We start from the raw sequence: 22,317 nt of genomic DNA on the forward strand, positions 1-22,317 counted from the left end.
TACTTAGATTATGCTAAAATATTCATGCAAGAATGTCATGCAAAAATATTAATTATCATGCAATAATAATAATCATATAAATGTATAATATCATGCAAATATATTAATAACCATTCATGCAAAAATATAATCATGCAATTATGCACAAAATAAATATAAAAACATGAAATTAGATATCATGCAAATAAAATAATAATCATGCAATAATATAATATCATATTATGTAAATAAATATATTAATAATCATACCATCACACAAATAAATAAATTAATAATCATGTAAATAAATTAATAATCATGCAAGCAAATATATTCATAATTATGCAAACATGCAATTAAATATATAATCATGCAAATAAACATGCAATTAAATATATAATCATGCAAATAATAATATATAAATCATGCAAATAAATATGCAATTAAATATATAATTATGCAAATAAGCATGCAATTAAATATATACTCATGCAAATAAATATATTAATAATCAAACAATTAAATATGTTAATAATCATGCAAGCAAATTAATATACTCATACAAATAAATATATTAATAATCATGCAAATATATTTTTAAATCACACAAATAAATATATTAATCATGCAAATAAATATTTTAGTCAAATAAATTATCATGCAAATATAATATTAGCCATGCAAATTCATGCAAAAATAAATATCATGTAATAAATTTAAAATAAGAGTAAGTAATTAAATATTATAAAAGTTATGCAAAAATCACGAAAAAAAAAAAAAAGAAAACTAACATTACTTTAATGGATCTCAGGTTCCTATCATTTTTCACCTTTCAAAAACTTATGCTTCCTACTATACATCTTAGCCTTCCTTCCAAAAACTTTAATTGGATTTTTTTTCAAGTTTTTTTGCTTGATTGCTTCTTCCTTATTAATACAAAACTTTGCTCAAATTTTTTCTCTTTTCAATAATCTCTATTTGAACATGAAGTGAATTGCTGTGACTCCCATCTTTTTATCTTAGATTCAAGGTCCTTATATAGGGATTGAATCCCTTTTGATTTGAAAGAAATTAATTCAATCGAATCTAGATTTCTCTATAAATTTTATTCTATGTGCAATCTTCCCTTTTTTAATAGATTAAGCCCCAAATCTTTCAAAAATTATTCAACTATTAAAATTAAAATCAAAGATAGAATCCAAAAGTTGAATTGAATCCAAAATTTTCCATGCAAAATCCCATTATTTTTTTCTTTTTTTATTTTTTTTACTAATTGACTTTGACTCTTTTGACTAATAAAAATAAAAATTAAACTAAAAAAATTTTAAAATACAAATAAAATTTAAGGCTTAATCTTTGGGCCTAATTCCAATTAAGACCTAATTGCACATCAAAATTAAAATTTGAAGCCCAATGAATTTCAAAAAATCTTCAGACAAAATAAGGTGTCTACAGATAGACTGATTAGTGGTTGACTAATAGGCAGGGAATTGTGGTCTTGGGTTATACAGGATAAATGGTCGAATAAGGGATTCCCTATAGACACAGTATGTGTCTCTTACTTTTTTTTTTTCTTGAGTTGACTAACTTCTTGGTACTAGAAGCTTCAAGCCCTTCAATTTTGCCCATTTTAATGGCATTCTCAATCATTTCTTCTAAAATCACCATATCAAAAAAAATTTTGTACCATTTTCAACTAGCCTATCATAATATGGGGCCTTTAATATGCTAATAAATAGCACTGTGACTTCTTTTTAACTTAATAGCTGTTGGACTTGAGCCATTGTATCTCTCCAATGATATTTATACTCTTTAAAAGTTTTTATTGACTTCTTTTCCATATTTTGCAAAGATTGCCTATTTGGAGCAGTGTTAATGACATGCTTATGTTGAGCCAAGAAAGCTTTAGCTAAATCTTTCCATGTATAGATCCAACTCCAGTCTAAGTGAACATACCATCTTATTACTAATCTAGTTAAATTGTTTAGAAAACAATATGTCAAAAGCTTTTCATTGTGAGTATGACCTATCATTTTACGATAAAACATCATAATATGAATAGAAGGACATTTAGTTCTATCAAACTTTTCAAAAGTGAAAACCTTGAATTTCACTGGTATAACCAAATCAGGTACTAAATTGAGTTCAATTGCATCCATGCTCCCAAAAATATCATTTCCTTTCACAACTCTTAGTTTTTCTTCTAACTGATCATACTTATTTTTTATTTCAACACTCACTACCAGTGTAAACATGTCACATAATTTTTCTTATTTAACAAGATCATCTAAATTTGGCACAATAATAGGATCGACAAGACCCTATCCTCAACTGACATTCACATGTACCAAGGGTTGAATAGCAAAAGGTCCAACACTAACGTAAAGCTAAGGTTAACTAACAGAAAGACTAGCAAAAGTGAAAGGTTGTGTGGTTGGTGGTTGTAAATGGTTTCCTCAGGAAATATGAACTCAAGGTGGAGTGAATCTCGGAGGATTTGTTGTTTCCTCCACATTAATCTCATATCTTAATCATTATATGCTAGCAACATCTTTGCCTTTTAAGGAGATAGTTAACAATTGTCTTAATTTGGACATCTGTGCCTCAATATTCAATTGTATCTCTATCACTTTCTCACTTATCTCTTCATGTGCCTTCTCAACCTCTCGAGCCTAATTGTATTATTTTCTTTCATAACTCGAGAATTAGAGCAGGTATTATATGTACGCGGGATTGCTTAAGCTAACTTTTTTGGTTTCGCTATCTTTGAACCTTTAGTTATTAATCATGAATTAGAACACATAGTATAATAATAATAATAATAATAATTTTTATTTTGCTTTTATTAATATACATGTATGCAATGAATGTAACATAAAATAAAAGAGGAATTGTTTGCATCAATCTTAGCAAAGAAAACATTCACTAACCATAGAAATCTTTGTACATCAACCAATCATTCTTGCATTAAACCCATAAAAATACCTAACTTGATCATACTAGTCCCTAGCTTCATATTAAAAAAAAAAAACTCAATAGTAGTTGACTACAATGATGAGTTAGTACAACCTCTCATATAAGTTCTTTAGCTCTCTCCACCATTTCGTTTGCTTTCAACACCGCCTTGTAAATTTGTGAAGTCAGGTGCTCTATGTATTGTTGCTTTCCTAAGCTTTCCGCTCTCTATATCTCTAGAGCTTTCACTTCCATATTATAGGTATGAGCCCAATAGTCCTCATTCTCTTGCCATTCAATCAAAATCTTATCTATTTGATTCAGATTGTTGACACAATTGAATTTTCAAACTTATTAACTCTTGTTCCAAAGCTTTTTTTTTCTAGTTTTACAAATCAAAATTCCTATTATGTTCCTCTTTTAATATGGCCCTTAGCTTTTCATTTTCCCCTTGACGCTTGCATACCCTTGCAAAGACTCTGAAAAGCTTATCATTCCATATTTGTTGTTCTTTGGTGAGTGTAGTGATCACTTTCTTATTTTTCAGGCTTTACTCTTCTAATACTCCACCATCTTTTTTAATTCTTTCACTTCCTTCTTGGATCCCCTCGAAGGTCTGATGTTTATCCTCAATCTCTTATTTCCTAGTGAAAATCTTACAAATCTCTTTTCAACATTTTTTCTTGCTTGGTTAACTTCTATAATGCATCTTCTTTCATCGTCAACTTCTCTTTTTCCATCTTCTTCCTTTCAATCTCAAACTCTCGCTAGGCAATCCTAAAAACTAACAATGCTGGCTCTAAAGTAGGAATAGGCAACTAATTTAAAACCTCTACTAGTAAAGGCTTAATTTACTCTCTTCATTTTTCATACAAGGTACCCTTCTATGACATTATCTGCATATTTAGTCATGTTCATCCAACTAATCTACTCCTATGTCTTGATAACCTCTTGGACCTTTTTCATATAATCGGGCACCCCATAGTCAAAATCAAACTAACTAAGCCTATGAGTCATTAGGATGAATTGCCAAGAATCATATTGCCTTTGAATTATAGGAGGTGTATAACTCACTGTCCCCCATATTTCTAGCAATGGTACCCACTACTTATCTCCACAACTATACAAAATGATTGTAGGAAGCATCCACAGTGCTTTTCATATTACATCCTCACTAGTAAGCTTTAGAAAAAATGACATCCATTGACATTTTGTTTAATTCCTACACCATTCCTTGGTGACAAACTCCTTGATGAAAATGAAATGAATGAAGAAAAGTCAAAACAATATCTTTTTTTTCCCCAAAAGTGACTTCTGAGCCAACCAAAAAGCAACTGAACACATCTTATAAATCAACCCTTACCCTTCCTTCGAAAAAAATTTAACAATCTAATGGTTTTCGCTAAAATAGTCAATGAAGGATTTATATCTTTATCCAATTGTTCGAAAAAGTCAACCAATTATACCAATACATGTTCTAATACCTTGGGGAATATAAGCTACCCATACACAGCCAAAGCAAACAAATCCAATTCCTAATCATCATCAAAATGCTTTCATATATGCTTTAACAAAAAAGTTGATGAAATGTTCTCAACCTCATTCTTTTCCTTCTTATGCTTACCTATCTCTTTGACCCCTACTTGCATAATCTTAGCCAATTTCTTTTTATATCCGATGGTCTTTTGCTTCTGTGAATAAATTGTCTTGATTGGCAAATTATATCCAGAGTAAAGGTGAATATTCTTCAATTGTGGGGCCAAGTCTTGTTGGTTAAACATGAAACACTACTAATATGGATCCCAAAATTGTATCACAACCTTGACTAGTGACTCATCAATTTTTAGTGACATGAGCAGTGCCACAACCCCATACTTCTTCCTAAAAAACTCTTTCTTTTTTACTCCTCACCATTGCCATATGGTTTCCAATTCAGCTACATTACTTTGACTTAAATCCAGATGCACTGACTATGGAAATGTATAAGTATAACTGACCTTTAAGCAATCTTCTTCTTTTCCTTGGGTGTTTTTTAATTAGCTTTTGACTTTTAAATAATTCTTATTGGGAGATTGATGTTACTGATGGCTTCATGAGTGCCTTTTTTATCATTGATTGACCCAAAATAAATACTCCTCTTAAAATCTAGTATCTAAATGAAGTATGCGACAAAATTAAATATTATACAAATAAAAGAAATAAAAGATCCAAACAAATAAACAATATCAAAAACAAAATAATCATATCATACAACAAAATAATAAAATGTATATAGTATCCTAACTTTTGGTGATTTTCTAAAAGGTAGCATGGCTTTACCCTAGGCAGTCTTCCTAGAGCTTATGATATGTTAGGTAGAGATTTATTCATCTAAAAGTTTTCAAATTAACCTAACATCATCATCCAGTATAAACTAATAAGGCACACTAATTCTTACCCATTAAAGGCTACAAACGAAAAAGCTTCGATTTGAGTAGAAATGTTTCACTAGCAACTACAAAAGTTATTATCTCATGAAAACGTAGCTACTTCACTTCCTTCTAATAAAAATGAAGTTTGGGTCTAGAGTTCATGCATGTACATGCGTATGCAAAAGTGTACAAAGCAATATATTAATCAAAATAACATCAATAAATTATAAATACAAAAATTATCAAAAAATAATAACTAACATGTAATTTATTTTGTTTATTAAGTTATATTTTATTTATATATTTTTTTAAACTTAAAATAAAGGGAATTAACTTAAACATCAAATAAAACCAATTAAATCCAAAATTTTTATTAGTGCATAATTTTAAAAAATTTGGCTTGACTCTTTTAATCCTTAGCGAAGCCATCAAGTTATCATAACATATCGGTCCAGAAACTCGATCGCTGAACGTAAAAATTAAAAATAGTAAAAAAACGAAAGGAGTTACCACAAATCTTTTTTAAAGTATGATTGGTCGCAAAAAAATTTCATCTTTTTAATAAAACAAGTATAAAATTTATTAAAAAGATAATTTTAGTCTAAAAAAATAAAATTGAGTTTGGGAGTCAATTACGTGTGAAAATGATTAGCACACCATAACATCCACAAAATTAATATCAATTAATTATACACTATTTATAATCACTACAAGAGAATAAGTCTTAATGACTTTATTTTTTACATTTAGTGACACTTATAAACGTCGTTAAAAGTTTACAGCATTTGCAAAAAATATCACTAAGAGTGTTTCTTATACTTGCATCAAGAAATATAGCAAAATTTTAGAGAAAAATGCCACTATTTAAGTGACATTTTTAGATAAAAAAAAACTATTAAATTTAATGATATTTTTTGAAACAAATGCTACTAAACAATTGAATTTAACGACGTTTTTGAACACATATGCCACCATATTTAGTAAAGTTTTTTATTTTAAACGCCGTTAAACTATAAATTTTATTTTTTTCTTTCAATATTTACTACATAATTAAAAAAAAAAGTATTGAAGAAGTAAAACTTGAATATTATAAATATTTAAATATCTAAATATAATTTGTTTCGATATACATGTAACCACAAAATTTAATATAATAACACACAATTGAAGGATATACCAAAGTTTCCAAAAGATTAGGAACCTCAGTAAATTGTCCTTTCTGCTCTAAAAATTTCACTACTACTCGACCAACCAGAACTACATCAGAAGGCAATATTGCAGGCCAGTGCACACCTTGACATTCATGTTTATGTTCTGGGATGCACTAAAGTTTTGGATTGGAATTACTCCCTACAATTATATCTGGAATATACTCTTCAGTACAGTTGGACTTCTTTTCACGGATGTTAATTTTACTTGAATAATTGACATTATTTGTCCACCTGCTCGCACTTGGCAATGCTGGGAACAGTACAATGGCAAACGAAATACAGGGGATCGTATCTGCCAGTAGTTCATTCAAGCAGTAAAGGCAATGTGTTTCTCGACAATGCTTCAAATGACCTGCAGATTGTATGGTCACGTAAAAGTTATATTTCTTATTAGCAAAATTGGAAGTTCCCACAGTGAGAAGCTGAGGGCTGTACAAATGAACCAAGATAATAAATCACACTGAAGTGAGAAAACCTTAAAGTTAAGTATATAGATATTAAATATTTTTATTACTTAAGTAATAAGTTATTTTATAGCCTCATACATTGCTACAAACTGCACTTGCATTTAAACCAAAAAGAAATAACCCCTCAGTATCTCTAATGTTGGCCTAAATCTTTTAGTTTAATTTTCCTCCCTCCATTCTAAGTCCTAAACCCTTTTTCAAAAGAAGAGTAACTTACGAAAAGACAAGCAAATATACACAAAGAAAAGAAACAAAAGTACAAAACTGTGGGATTGTTTCTCATTTTAATTCCGTTTTCTGTTTCAAATCAAAAGACCAGGAAATCTACCTATGTGCCTTATGTGGATGGGTAGAGCTTAGTAAAGTACAATGAATTGAATCAAAGGGAGGTAAAGTGTAATAATGCTCTAAGCTCATGTAGTAAACAATAGCGCATTGAGGCAAAAATGTTATGACCTTAGGTAATAAAGTTAATGAATTAAATCATTAAGATTTAGTGCAATGCTCAAACCACAAGGAGAGAGGTAAATACCAACCAATATTATTCTACTAAGTGAAAGATGCAAAAGTACACTGTACACTATAAAAATGATATTTTCCAAGACCAAAGCTATTGTATAGAAAAATAAGTGTATTTGTTGAAGTAAGTTTCTAAGTACTCATTAAGCAATGCCTACTCAAATTTAAAACCATTTAAAATAAAATGCTAAAACCAATAATAAAATATATAAAATAATAATATAATATGTTCATACCACAGCATAAGGTTCTTCAATATGAATTAAGGCAGCTTCAGGAATGTCAAATTGTGAAGCCATACCCTTCCTTTGCCTAGTGTTTTGACGGTGTAGTTTTATTTGTTGTGGCACATTTGACGGATGATTTGTATAGTGAATAATTTAAAAAAAGAAAAAGGAAAAACAAAGCACCTTGTGCTACAAATTATATATCAAAAAATATCAAGAATGTAATAAAGATTGATAAACAATCATTAAAGTAATTACAGGGCAGATCACAAAGTTCTAATGCTTAATGAAAGTAATCAATATACAAAGCCTCTAGACAATGCCAGCAGACAGTAATAACTTTTCAATAATAAGTTATTAGTATCACACTTCAGTTTTAACTGTTTAAGAATCTTATAAGCAAATATATTTCTTCTTTCCAAGATTGCAACAATCATGACAAACAAGTATTTCAATAGTCTCTATAACTTTTCAATAATAAGTTATTAGTATCACACTTCAGTTTTAACTAGAAAATTTACTACCGAATACCACATGTTTGGCAACATGTGAAGGTAAAATATAAATGATGCAGCCACCTTGACATTGGATGTCAACAGACATTAGAACCGGTTCATACCTACATGTTTGGAAACAGCTGAATATATAAATAAAAATAAATTAATAAATTATCACAATGATGGAGTAGAAAAGCTTTAATAAGAAGATAAATGAAGCAACATGTTGCAAATTTTTATATCATGTTAGATGAAGAGGAAAAACGAAATCTGAAAGATGGAGACTCATCCTAGGTTCATGAATACCAACTATCTTGTATTGAAAGACAGAACAAAGAAGGGTGCTCAAAAAAGAATATAATTATAAATTAACTATCTCGCACCCTCTTTGGCATGACTCTTACAGGTCAGTGAAGAGAAGCCTAAATCTTTGGCAATTTATCTCCTTCTTCTTTTTAATTAAGTTCTCAACCATATTTGACCCACAATTAGCTTAAAGTGTTGCCTTACAACCTTGTAGACTTCCTCAAACTAATGTAGGACATCTTGGAGGGCTAGGGTTTAAAGTTGAATTGCAATCTGAAATCCTTCGGAAATTAAAATAAATAAATAAGAGGAACAGAGAAGGAAATATCCTTATGGATTACACATAGGGTTCCTAGATTGCTTCATTCAAACAAGATGAAGAAAATAAAAGACTATTGGAACCCATATGAGGATTTAGAGTAAACAAGTAGATTCGGCAACTAATACTACATATTTTGTGGCACACATCAGGAGAAACGAAAAATTTAGAATGTCAGGTCCTTCATATTACAAGGACATTTATATTAAGTTTGGCTAAAAAAAAATTTAATAAAATGGTCATAGACAAGGAAAATATGTAAAGAGTAAAAGGATTGGTTATTGATGAAAAATAGAAGGGGAAATCATAGATATATCAGTGCAGCAATGGCTACCATCTTATCTGGGATTCCTACACCATAAAAATTAATATTAAAAATTACAAAAAATTGAAAATAAGCACAAAATACATGTTCAGTTACTAACCTTAAACCATTGTTGTAGATGGAAGGAGGAGGGAGATGAATGCCGGTAATGGGAATGGCGGGGGCTTGCGAACAGCGACAACAAATTAACGGCAAAGCTCTCGAGGGTTCAATTTAGATTGGGATTCGAAACAAATTGGAAAAGGAAAAAGAATCAGATGGAAAACAAAGACAACCGATTGGAAACGACATGAAAAGGAAAGGAATCGAAAGCAAGAATGAAACAAATGACCTAATTTCTACCTGCGAAACAGTTTGCAGAGAAGAAAGAAATTCGGAAAAGGAAAGGAAATCGAGCGCAGAGAAGAAAAGGGAATGTGGGTTTCAATTTAGGGAAAAATTAGAGGCGTTTATTTTTAAAATGCCACTAATTTTAACGCATTTGTTAGTTTAAATGCCACAAATTTTTTTCTAGATGCTACGTTTTCTCAATCTAGGATCTAACAGTGGAGTTTAAAGAGTACTGCATTTATAATTATATTTATATTTAATAAATTTTGATATTATATGTTACGGTGATTTAGTGAATAAATACTATTAATTTTTATTTTTAACTGCGTTTATCAATACAAACATGGTTATCTGAAAATTTTGTGGCATTTTCATAAAAAGCGCTTGAACTTTATAACAAACATTAAAGTTTGCGATATTTATAAGTGAAATATCACTAAATTCTAGATAAAAATAATTTTTACATGAAATTTAATTATAATTTTTTGTATCTTTTAGAAAGAAAATTAATGAAATCTTTATTAAAAAATATTACGAAAATTTTAGATTAAAAAATATCTTTAAATTCTTCGACATAAAAGTAAATTTTAAATATAATTTTTCATCTAAAATTTATCGTAATATTTTTTTAAAAATAATAAAATAATATTATTTGTAAATGATAATGACAACTCACCAACATTTAAGTAGAGTACCAATAATTATTTTCACATAATATTATTTTAATTTTATTTGTTTAAAACTATTGTTTCTAAATAAACTTTTTATACAATAAAAAAATGAAAAATGATATAAGTAATATTAAACATCAACAACTAAAATAAATATATATATATATATGCATTATAAATATACACGTTAATTTGAAAATGAAATATATGCAAATAATGACAAAATGCAAATTTAGGAAGCGGGTTTTTAAATATAAAAAAATTATCTGAACTTTTTAACATTTAGGCGAAATTTATGTGCGATTATTTTATATTTTAAAATCTCATTTTATTATTTTTTATTCTTTATTCCTTATTCAATTTTATTATTATTATTGTTTACGAAATTATATGAAAAATTTTTAATGAAACAAATTTTCTTAAATACTCCATCATCTATGTGATATTTAGGAACAAATTATTTCATGAAAAATTTTAATATAAATTTTATAATGGTTTTATAGTTTGGATAGGTTTTGAGTTGCAAAGTTTAATTTAAGATTTTAACTAATGCCTATTTAGGTTTTCAAGTTTCCTTAGAGTTTTAATTTTAGAGTTTCATTTAAGTTTTTGGCTTTAGGGTTTTAATTTAGAGTTTCGAATTAGGATTTCAACCTTAGGATTTTATTTAGAGTTTCGACCTTAAGGTTTTATTTAGGATTTCGTCTTTAGGATTCTATTTAGGTTTCAGCCTTAGGGTTTTATTTAGGGTTTTAATTTTAGAATTTCATCTAAGTTTTTGGTTTTAAGGTTTTTAAAAGTTTATAAAGTTCTCTAAAAAATTTCAATATTTAGGCAAACTTTGAGAATAAACTCGTTTTTTTTTTTAATTTTTAAAAATGAATTCTTATATTTTTTTTAGTGCAAGCCCATTTTATATCAGTTTTCTAAAAAAAATTATTTTTATATTTTTTTTTGTTTTCATTAAAAAAATTGATTATTATTATTATTATTATTATACTATTTAATGTTTATTATATAATAATTTTTCAACATTTAGGTGAAATTATTATTATTATTATTATTATTATTATTATTATTATAAAACTCAATTTTTAATTCCCTTCAACATCTAAGCAAAGATTTTAAAATTTTTATTATTTGCCATTTACTATATTTATTTTTAGAAGATATCATAATAAGTAAAATTCTAACGGTTTGGTAACGCTATAAAATTAAATTGCTTAAATAAAAAGAGCACGATGAGTAAACAGCATTGAGTTAAATTGTAAGCGGGCATAAAAATAAAGAAACATGAAAGTTAAGCAGTTTCAAAAGCTGGATTATCAATAAGCGATATGGCATAGAAATTAAAAATGCATAAAAAGTTAAATTGCTTTGAAAATTTAAAGTGCATGTAAAGAAGTTTAAAGAAAAGAAATTCAAATGCATGAATTCAAATGAAAAATGAGAACAAAAACTCTTGAATTAAGAATAATATATACGAGTTAAATGCCTACAGTTTAGATTGCCTGATTTTCTTTTAAGAAAAAATATCACTTAAGTTTGAAGAAAGCAAAATTATAACCTTAAACTAATACTAATGCATCATTTTTCCAACTAACAGCATGCAATACAAGGACACCTAAGAATTATATCAGCATAACAACATAAATGGAACTTTCTGTAGGGAAGGAAGACTAACATTTCCTTATAAGGCAACTAAGCTTGACACCAAACACATCATTCAAGGATAAATATTAGAAGCTATAATGCTCTAACGGTGTTGTTACACCCACGCAACCACCGTAAGAGGAAGACAGAACAAGCTAACGTGCAAAATAAAAAGCCAAGCTTTAAACTTTCCCTTTCACTAATACCCACCCGTAAGAATCAGGAAAGTCATTTTAAACTTCCACAGATTTACATACCATGTGCTCTTGTACTTTACCAACTTCACACACAAACAGTACACATAAATAAAATAAAATAAAATAAAAACTTGACTTTCATGTAAACCAACATGTCAAGAACAACTTCAAACTATGAAAGCAAGAGATAAATTTTAAGCTCCTACCTAACAGAATCTTCTTGCGTTTTCCACTGCTGGTTTCCCCTCCTTTCTTGCTCCCTCTTCGTTCTTTTTTTTTCCTTTTTCTGTTTCTGTCCTCCTGCTCTTTCTTCCCTGCTATACTCTTTGCGTTTTTTCTGCTATTTCCAGCTATGTTGCTACCTCCCGTTTGTTTTTTTTCTGCTGGTTTCCTTTCCGTTCCACGCTACTTCTGCTCACGTTCTTTTTTCTTGTGCTCTTGTTCCTGCCAGGGGCTTCCCTCTTTTCTTCCTTATTGCTTCCAGTTTTTGTTGGCAGCCTCACGCCTCCTGGATTCTGCTTGTCTCTCACGTCTTTTCCCTGCACTTTTTTCTTCATTGATTCTTTTTCTTTTTTGCTTCTTTGGTCTGTTGTTTTTGCTTTTTCTTTTCATTTTTTTTTTGGCTTCCCCGTTTTCTGCCCTAGCCTTCTCTTCCTGCTTGTCAGTGTTTTCCTACTCTCCGTTGCTGCAGTTTCTTGCTTCTTCCCCTTTTTCACGCAGCCAACTTCCCACGTTTTGCCTCTTTTTTGTTTCCACGTTGCCAGCGGCACCATACCTTCAGTTTTCAGTTTTGCCGTTTACACGGCATGCATGCAGTTTTTTTCACAGTTTTTTTTTTTGGCTTTCATTTCTTTATTTTTATATATTATGGGCTTCCTTTTCTTTTTATTATTTTAAATTTTGGGCTTCTTTTATGTTTTTTTGCTTTTGTATTTTGGGCTCTTTTTAATTTGTTTGGGCTAAACTTTTTTTATTTTTTTATATTATTATTTCTTAATTTTTTATTTATTATTTTTTAAAAAATTTTAAAAAATTTTAAATTTATATTTTTTAAAATTTATATATGTTTATTTGGTTTCATTTTATTTGATTATTTTCTAATTTTTCAATTTTTCAATTTTAAATTTTAAATTTTAAATTTTTAAGTTTTTATTTTTATTTTAAATTTTTTAATTTTATATGCTTATTATTATTATTATTATAACCATTAATTGCCTTTTAAGATTAGACCTTTTATAGGATCATTTTAAACCTTACATGAAGCATTAAAAGTGAGTCATACATTAGGCTCAAAAAATAAAAATCGAACCCAATTATAAAAGCAAATTTGAATTATTAAAAAAAAAAAGATTTCGGACAAAATTAGATATACATAATCATTTTTAAAATTTTAATAAAATAAATCAGTTGCTCTTGTTACAATGATGTGTCATCATGCTATAAATAAAAGTTGGTGAATGACAATGTTGGGGAACCATGACAAATAACCCATGGGACACTTACAGATCATTTCAGACCCTGGGAAATCAGAATATTTCATGTCATCCATGATATACAAAACATGAGAAACTTATCAAGGTCACCTCAACTTTCTTTTGCTTGACATGAACATAGAAAGACCTCAATCGGCTTTCATTATATAATTCTATAAAATAATATACTTCATCCTTTCTTCAGAAATTATATTAAGATTTCATTGCATAAGTAACATACTTTCAATTTAGCCAAAATAATTGACACAAAATAAAACCAAGCTTATCTCATAGTTTTTCATCATTTCAAAAACCCATTTAATTAATTTCATAAAAAGCATAATTAAAAATTAAAAAGTTATATTTAAAAAACGAACCATCAATTAATTAATTAAAAACAAAGCATTCTTTTTACTAAAGAAGAAAATCAAAAAATGAAAAAACGAAACCTAGAGTTTTGATAGAAGAGAAAACCTCCAAATAACCAAGGCCGTCATTTGAAGGACTCCACTTGAAAACAGCTTTTTAGTCCTTAACGCATCCAACGAACACCTTTTAAAAACGAAAACAAATTGGTTACTTGATTTGAAGCAAATGCCACTTTATAAATTAGCAAAACGAAAAAAAATAAATCCAAGTTTTTTCAAAAATCAAACGGGGAAAGGAAAAAAAAAAGGCTGAGAGAACATAAGAATACAATAGGAACATTTCGGGGTTCAATCAAGAAAAGAGCGATGGAGTAGGCGGTCGGTAAGAGAAGGACAAGCAAGAAAAAGCATGAGAAATGGAAGTCCTCTCTCACCCACCCACTGCCATTTTTTCGGATAAAAAGATTTGTTGAGATTAATTGTGCGAGGGCAAAAGAGATGGATTGGTTAAGTAAAGGCAGAAAAGATGGGAGAGGAAAAAAGAGAGAGAGAAAGAGAGAGGCCAAATGTGTTAGACACATGATTTGCCTTAGGAATGGTCAAGCTCAATCAAAATGAGCAAAATTTATCTTATAGATTATAATGATTAGTTAAAAATTTTTAAATTAAATTGGTTTTAATATAAAATTTTAATTTAAAATACAAATTAATTACCAGACATGTGTTTACTTTCAAGATTGTTTATATTTAAAAAATATAACTAATCTACCTTGGACATTTTATTCATTAAACTAGTATCACATATTTAATCTTCGTATACTCTTTCATTTTGAAAAATCTTTCTATACTCCCTTGTCCAAAATTGACTTTCCATTTCTCCTTTGGTTTTTTGAATTGTCTCCAAATCATATTCATTTTTTTAATAGCTACAACTTACTTTTCGAATTTTGTATATTAATTTTATTTTTCTCTTACATTACAAAATATTTTTCATATACTAAAACTCGATTATACTGACGATCAAATTATGTCAGTAAAAAAAATTTTTACAGAGAGTTTTTAAATACCATCAAAATAAACCATATATTTACCAATACTTTATATAATCGTCGATATAGATAAATTTTTTTTATGATATACAACTATCCATCAATATAAGTATGTTATATACTCACACTTATTTATATTGATAGTCAAATTATGTAAGTAAAAAATATCTATACTGACGAATTTTTGTTACTGCCAATATAGACAGCGCTTATATCAACATTTTGTAAATCTGTCAGTACATGAAAATTTTTTTTGATGGTATATAAATATTTGTCAGTATAAATATGTTATATACTGACGATTATAATAATCGTCAGTATAAGCTTAAAAAAATATTTATTCATAATTTTTTTAAAAAAAATATTAATTCATAATATTTTCCTTTGATAAAAATTTTCAAAAACTATATTTGATAAAAAATAATTATTAATAAATAAAATTTGTAACTTAATTAATTTTAAATGATAATAAGTTTTAAATAAAATTTGTAGGTATTATATTAATTAATAAATTTATAATTAAATATCAGACAAAAAATTTTTAAAATTTAAATATTATATTAATTTAGTTTCAATTAATATTTCAATTTTAATATGGTTTATAAAATTTTAAAATTATTCTAGGTCAAAAGTCTAATTATAAATAATCTACATTGTACAAATAACATAGAAAAATATTTATATTCATATAAATATTTTTCTATGTTATTTGTAAAAGTTTTTTTATAAAATAATAGTTTTCGTTCACTGTATTAGCAGTTTGGGATTCAAAAGTTCAAGAAAGAGAAATAAATTTTAAAAATGATCACAAGGTGTTTTACCAAAAAAAATGCCTTCAATTTTTTTAGGAGAATATTCAAGACATTTTTTTGGGTAAAAATGCTTTTAATATTCTAAAAAAAAAATGAGATTATTGAAGGCGTTTTTGACAAAAAATGCCTTGAATAATCCTCTCTAAATAAATAATTCGTTGATTATTGAAAGCGTTTTTAGCCAAAAATACCTTGAATAATCCACGAATTATTCAAGGTGTTTTTAGTCAGAAACAACTTTAATAACCCCATTCAATATTTTGTAAGGGATTATTCAAAGTATTTTTTAGCAAAAATTGTTTCAATAATCCCCTCATAAAAATTAAAAGAGATTATTCAAAGTGTTTTTTACCATAATCGCATTAACTAACCCTATTCAAATTTTTCTAAGGGATTATTCAAGGTGTCTTCTCACAAAAAAGCCTTAAATAATCCAAAAAAAAAAGGGAGGGGATTATTAAAGGCATTTTTGATAAAAAAAAAAAAAAAAAACATCCTCAATAATCCTATTTAAAAAATTAGAGGGGATTATTCAAGGTATTTTTGGCTAAAAAAGAATTCAATAATCTACTCATAAAAATTTAAGGGAATTATTCAAGACGCTTATAGCCAAAAACGCCTTCAATAACCCCATTCAATTTTTTGTAAGGGATTATTTAAGGCATTTTTTAGATAAAAATACCTTGAATAATTACCTTATAAAATTGAAAGGGATTATTCAATGTATTTTTAGCCAAAAATACCTTTAATAATCCTCTCATAAAAATTTAAAAGGAGATTATGCAAGGCATTTTTTGCTTGAAATACCTTCAGTAACCCCATTCAATTTTTTGTAAAGAATTATTAAAGGCATTTTTTATTAAAGGCGTTTTCTAGGCTAAAGTGCCATGAATAATCTTCTCATAAGAAATGAAAGATTATTGAAGGCATTTTTTATAGAAACCATTTTCAATATTCCCTTACAAAATTTTTTAGGGATTATTCAAGGTGTTTTTTGTCACAAACGTTTTGAATAACCAGATGCCAAGATTTTTTTAAGATTATTCAAGGCATTTTCTAGCCAAAAAACGTCTTTAATAATCTACCGTCCTTACCTTATGGTCCCACGTCTTAGGAATGAAAACATTTTAAAAAAATCTAAACTTATTAAAACAAAAGTAGTGAAAAATTTTTTCCCACCAACCTCACCTTACTTTTTAGTCCTTACCTCACTTGAAGGTTATCTCTTACTCTCTCTTGTCTTTGATCTTTTTAACTTTGTAGTTAAAATCCTTGTTTAAATTTTCAAGCTTTAAAACTTTGTTTTCCATGCAAAAATCCCTCATTTCTACACAGTTTTTACAAGCTACCTAGATTTTGTCTTTTTGTAATTGTGAGTTATTTCAAATATTTCTTATTTCCTTAAAACCCAACCTCAAACAACCCTACATTGGCAACCCTATTTCACATCTGTAGCTTTTTTGTTTTCGTTTTAAGCTACTTTCCTTTTATCCTCTACCTTTCTCTTTTTATTCAACTGAAACTGATCTTGGTTGTGCTTCTCCTAAAAATATATAAGTTTAATTATAAAATTTCATCTAAAATATTATTCTTAATAAAATTTTGACATTATGCTTACATAGTCAAATTTTATTTAGTGCTTAAATTAAATGTTATTGTTTTAATTTAAGTTTTTAAATTAAACTTAATGTTATTACTAGGACAAGTCATTTTACATTCTATGGATAAGGCGTGGATATATCTCACGTTAAGGGCCAGTAAAGAATTCATAAAAGGAGTAATTAGTTTTTTAGACTTTGCTTTTGCAATATCATTTGAAGATGAAAAATTTTTGTATCCTTCTGTTAAATGTGTTAACATATTTAGAGTTTCTAGGAGAGATGCATTCGATCACATAATATGTGTGGTTTTCTCAAATAATATGTTCAATGGGTATTTCACAATGAGGTCTTGGATGAATGTTTACCTATTGGAATAACTAATGATGAAGAAAAAAGGCTAGGTCTTGATATTCATGATTTATTACATCATATAATGGCTGAAAGAGCTATAAATATTGATATGGGTAACACACAAGCTAGAGATACTAGTGAAGAGCAACACTATTGTCATAGAATTGATAGTAACTAACGTAACGATTTTGGGACCGTCAGACGTAAATTGAGTTTTTAAAATTGAGAAAAATAAAATGGAGTTGCCACCAATCTTTGTTAGGGTGTGATTGGCCACCCAAAAGTTTATCTTTTCAATAAAACTATAAAAATGGGTTTAAAGTTTATTGAAAAGATGAATTTTGGTTTTTGAAAATCAGGTTGGGTTCGAGAGTCGATTACATGTGAGGAAGGATTAGCACCCCCACAACGCCCATAAATTGGTACCATTTAATTATGCGCTATTTTTTATGTTGGATAAAAATAGTTTTAATTTGAAATTTAACAATAATTCCCTTCATTTGGAAAAATAAAATTTTGCTGAAAACTTTTATTTAGAAATAATGAGAAAATCTTTAAGTTAAAAAATTATCTTAAAATTCTCCAACATCTAGATAGAATTTAAAATGACTCTTTTCGCTTAAGATTTAATATAATAATTCTTAAAATGAAATAACAATCTTTATAGAAAATAATTGTTAGTGACTCTCCAACATCTAGGCAGAGCACCAAGAATTATTTCTTTCGAAATGTTATATTTATTTTATTTTATAATATCACAATTTTTTTAAAAAAGTATTATTCTTTTTTTATTATAAAATATTTTATCATCGAACAGCATATTAAAGAGAGAATAATGCAATCAATTATCGATAATAACATGCTAACGTATGTATGCTAATAAATGTCATTACAATGAAATGCAATTTAAGAGTTGGATTCTTAAGTATAATGAGACCACCCCGACTCTCCAACATCTAGGCAGAGCTTAGGTGCGACTGTTTATATTTAAGATCTCAATTTTATTATTATACTTTTTATTCATTAATCTTATTATTAAGGCGAATTAAGAAATCGTGTGAAAAGATTTAACGAAGTAAAATTTCCTAAATACCCCATCATCTAAGCGACATTCGAGAACAAATTGCTTCAAATGGAATTTTCACACGTGTCCTTAAGATTTTTTAGGAGGTTTTGAGTAAAGGCTTGAGTAGAGGTTTTGAAGGTTTGGTTTTAAAGTTTAGAGGGTTTTAAAGCTTGAATTTTAGGAATTTTGGATTTTGGGGTTTGAATTTAAGAGTTTAAAAGTTTGGATTTTATGGTTTGGGGTTTTGATTTAAGGGTTTGTATTTTAGGAATTTTGGATTTTGGGGTTTGAATTTTAGGGGTTTGGAATTTTAAGGGTTCGGATTTAAGAGATTTTAGATTTTTAAGGGTTTGGATTTTAGAAGGTTTTGGATTTTAGGGGTTTGGATTTTAGGAGTTTTAGAAACCTAGGATTTTGAAAATTAAAAATTAGTGTTTAAGGTTTCGTTTTTAAGAAAATACGAACATCTCTAAAAATCCCCAACATCTAAGTGGATTTTCGAAGCAAGTTCGATTTTAATGATTTTTAAAAATTAATTTAAAATTTTCTTATATTTATTTTTTATGAAAATTTATTAATAATAATTCCCCAACATCTAGGCGAAATTATTTCTTTAGAAAAAATATTTTTTATTCCCTCCAACATCTAGGCAGGAAAAATAATAATAATAATTTTTTTTAGCATTTTTTAATATGTATTTTTAATTATTACTTGTTTTCAATTTTATTATTATTAAAACAATTAAAACTCTATCATAACAAATTTAAGAACTTATCATGCATAAATATGTAAAAATACCTAAAATAACAAAAATAATAATGTATATAAAAAAATTAAAAAATTCAAAAAAAATTTTTTTTTACCTGAACCGGACCGGTCAACGATTCGGTCAACGGTCGTCTGGACCGGTCTGACCGGTTCAGTTCAATGGGCGATTCGAGAGATCCAACGGTTCGGACCGGTTCACTGGCGGTTCGTTCGAACCGGCTGGAGGGTGGCTGAAGCGGGTTGGCGAGTTAGTTTGCATGGATATCGGGTCGGGTTCGGTCCACGCACGGATCCTTTAATGCTTGAAACGGCATCGTTTTGGCCCTATGCTCAAAACGACGTCGTTTTACTTTTATGCTTTCTTTATAAAAGTGGTCTTTTTTTTTTTCGTTTCAGTTCATTTTTTTGTTTTTGAAAAAAAAAAGTGAGAAGGGCTCTAGGCAGAAGTCCGACGCCTTCGCCGTCCAACCACCGGAGCATCGCGCCGGCCGCCACCTTTTTCGTCGTCGCCGGTGGTCGAAAACTTCAAAAGGGACCAAGAGGTTCCTTTCGACGCGATCTTTCCAGATCTGGTCTCCTCTTCACTGAAAATGACCCCGATCGACGTAGATCGGGGTTCTAAGTTTTCTGTTCTTCTTTTTTTTTTATAAAAAATACTCACTTTCTTTTTTTGTTGCAGGTACTTCCTTGATGCTGGGTTCCTCGTCGATTCGGCGAGGACTGAGGTTTCTATTTTTTTATAGTTTTTTTTTATGTTTTTGACAGAATCTTCCCCTCCTTCTTCTCTGTCCGTTTTGGCTTCGCTAGGAGCTCTATTTATAGAGCTCCAGCCATACGTGTTTGGAGGGAAGGGCATAGGGCTCGATCACGAGATGTAAACACGAGCCCCATGCCTCTTTATTTCTTTTGTATTTTCTAGTAGTAGGGTAGGATAAGCAGGGTATGTGATGGGTTGTGGGCCTGGTGGCAGTGGTGCCGGGGATGGCACCACTGCCATCCTCAATTATTTTTCTTTTTTATTTTTTTGCTATTTTTTTGTATTATTTTTTTGGTATTTATTTTTTTTGTATTTCGTATAATATTATTATTTTTATTTTTAGGGACAAAATTGATGTCAACAACTGCCCCTCTTTGCACATTACTGAGAATCAGGAATAGGGCAAAGACAAAGACAACGATTTTGTCCAAAAACAGATCATGAATTTTTTTTTTAAAACAAAACTATTGGGATGACATCGTGAGTTAAAAATAATAATAACAAATCGATCGAGATAACAAACGCGAATCGAAATTATGCCCGGAGGTCTTACAGAATAGACTGAGACAACATCGCAGTCAAAAGATAAAAAATCGATCGGGATAACACCACGAATCGAAATTATGTTCGAAGGTCTTACAAAATCGACTGGGATAACACCATAAGTCAAAAGATAAGGAATCGATCGGGATAACACCACGAATCAAAATTATGCTCGGAAGTCTTAAGAATCATGTCCGAAGGTCTTATAGAATCATGCCTAGAGGTCTTACAAAATCGACTAGAATAACATCGTAAGTCGAAAGATAAAAAATCGATCCGGATAACACCGTGAATCGAAATTATGCCCGGAGGTCTTAAAAATCATGCTCGAAGGTCTTACAGGATAGACTGAGATAACATCGCAGTCAAAAGATAAGGAATCGATCAGGATAACACCGTGAATCAAAATTATGCCCGGAGGTCTTACAGAATAGACTAGGGTAACATCGCAAGTCAAAAATAAAAAATTGATGGAACAACACTGTGAATCGAAATTATGCCCAGAGGTCTTAGAAATATGCCCGAAGGTCTTAAAAATCATGCCGGAAGGTCTTATAGAATCATGTTCGGAGGTCTTACAGAATTGACTAGATAACATCACAGTCGAAAGATAAGGAATCGATCGGGATAATATCACGAATTAAAATTATGCCCGGAGGTCTTACAGAATCGACTGGAATAATATCGTAAGTCGAAAGATAAGGAATCGATCGGGATAATACCACGAATCAAATTATACCCGGAGGTTTTAAAAATCATGCCTGGACGTCTTACAGAATTACCTGGAAGTCTTACAAATCTCAAAATCTTTAAATGCTCCTCATAATCAGAGGCGATGAAACTTTAAAATTTACGTAGAGGCTTTTAGAGATTATGCCCAGAGGTCTTACAAATCTCAAAATCTTTAAATGCTCCTCATAATCAGAGGCAATGAAACTTTAAAATTTGAAAATCTTTTAATCTTGAAAGTCATGCGCAGAGGCTTTTAGAGATTATGCCCAGAGGTCTTACAAATCTTAAAATCTTTAAATGCTTCTCATAATTAGAGGCGATGAAACTTTAAAATTTTAAATTTTAAATTTTTTTGAAAATGTTTTTTTTTTTCAATCAGAGTTAATGAATGCAATCAATGATACAAATGTCCATCTTGATCAAATGATGCTAATGGAAATGTTGATAAAAATATAAATTTCAAAGCAAATGCAAGAATACGAATGCTTGATGCAACTATATTTGACAATGACAATGTTCTTTTCATGTAAATGCTTCTACAAATACCTTTTCTTAGGATGCGGATGCCATAGTTGTGCAAATATGAAAATTTTTTTTATGGTGTGCAAATATAAATATCTTGTGCAAGTGCAAATGCAAGTGATGCAAATGCAAATGTCTTTCTTGTAGTACAGATGCAAGTGATGCAAATGCAAATATCCCTTTCATGATGCATAGATAAGCGATGCAAA

General features: G+C 29.0%; 1 long non-coding RNA gene across 1 annotated transcript; it reads right to left on the reverse strand.

Annotated features, from left to right (window-relative positions):
• Nucleotides 1–6,410: 6,410 nt before the first annotated feature.
• LOC111307579 (uncharacterized) lies at nt 6,411–9,738 on the reverse strand. The gene is made up of 3 exons (XR_016332121.1): nt 9,317–9,738; nt 7,779–8,388; nt 6,411–6,908 (listed from the first exon to the last, which is right to left on the reverse strand). It is a non-coding gene; the product is annotated as an uncharacterized LOC111307579 (long non-coding RNA).
• Nucleotides 9,739–22,317: the final 12,579 nt, after the last annotated feature.

This window comes from Durio zibethinus, chromosome 22 (assembly GCF_047325235.1).
Source record: "Durio zibethinus cultivar Kanyao isolate XHJ-2024 chromosome 22, ASM4732523v1, whole genome shotgun sequence".
Lineage (NCBI taxonomy): Eukaryota > Viridiplantae > Streptophyta > Magnoliopsida > Malvales > Malvaceae > Durio > Durio zibethinus.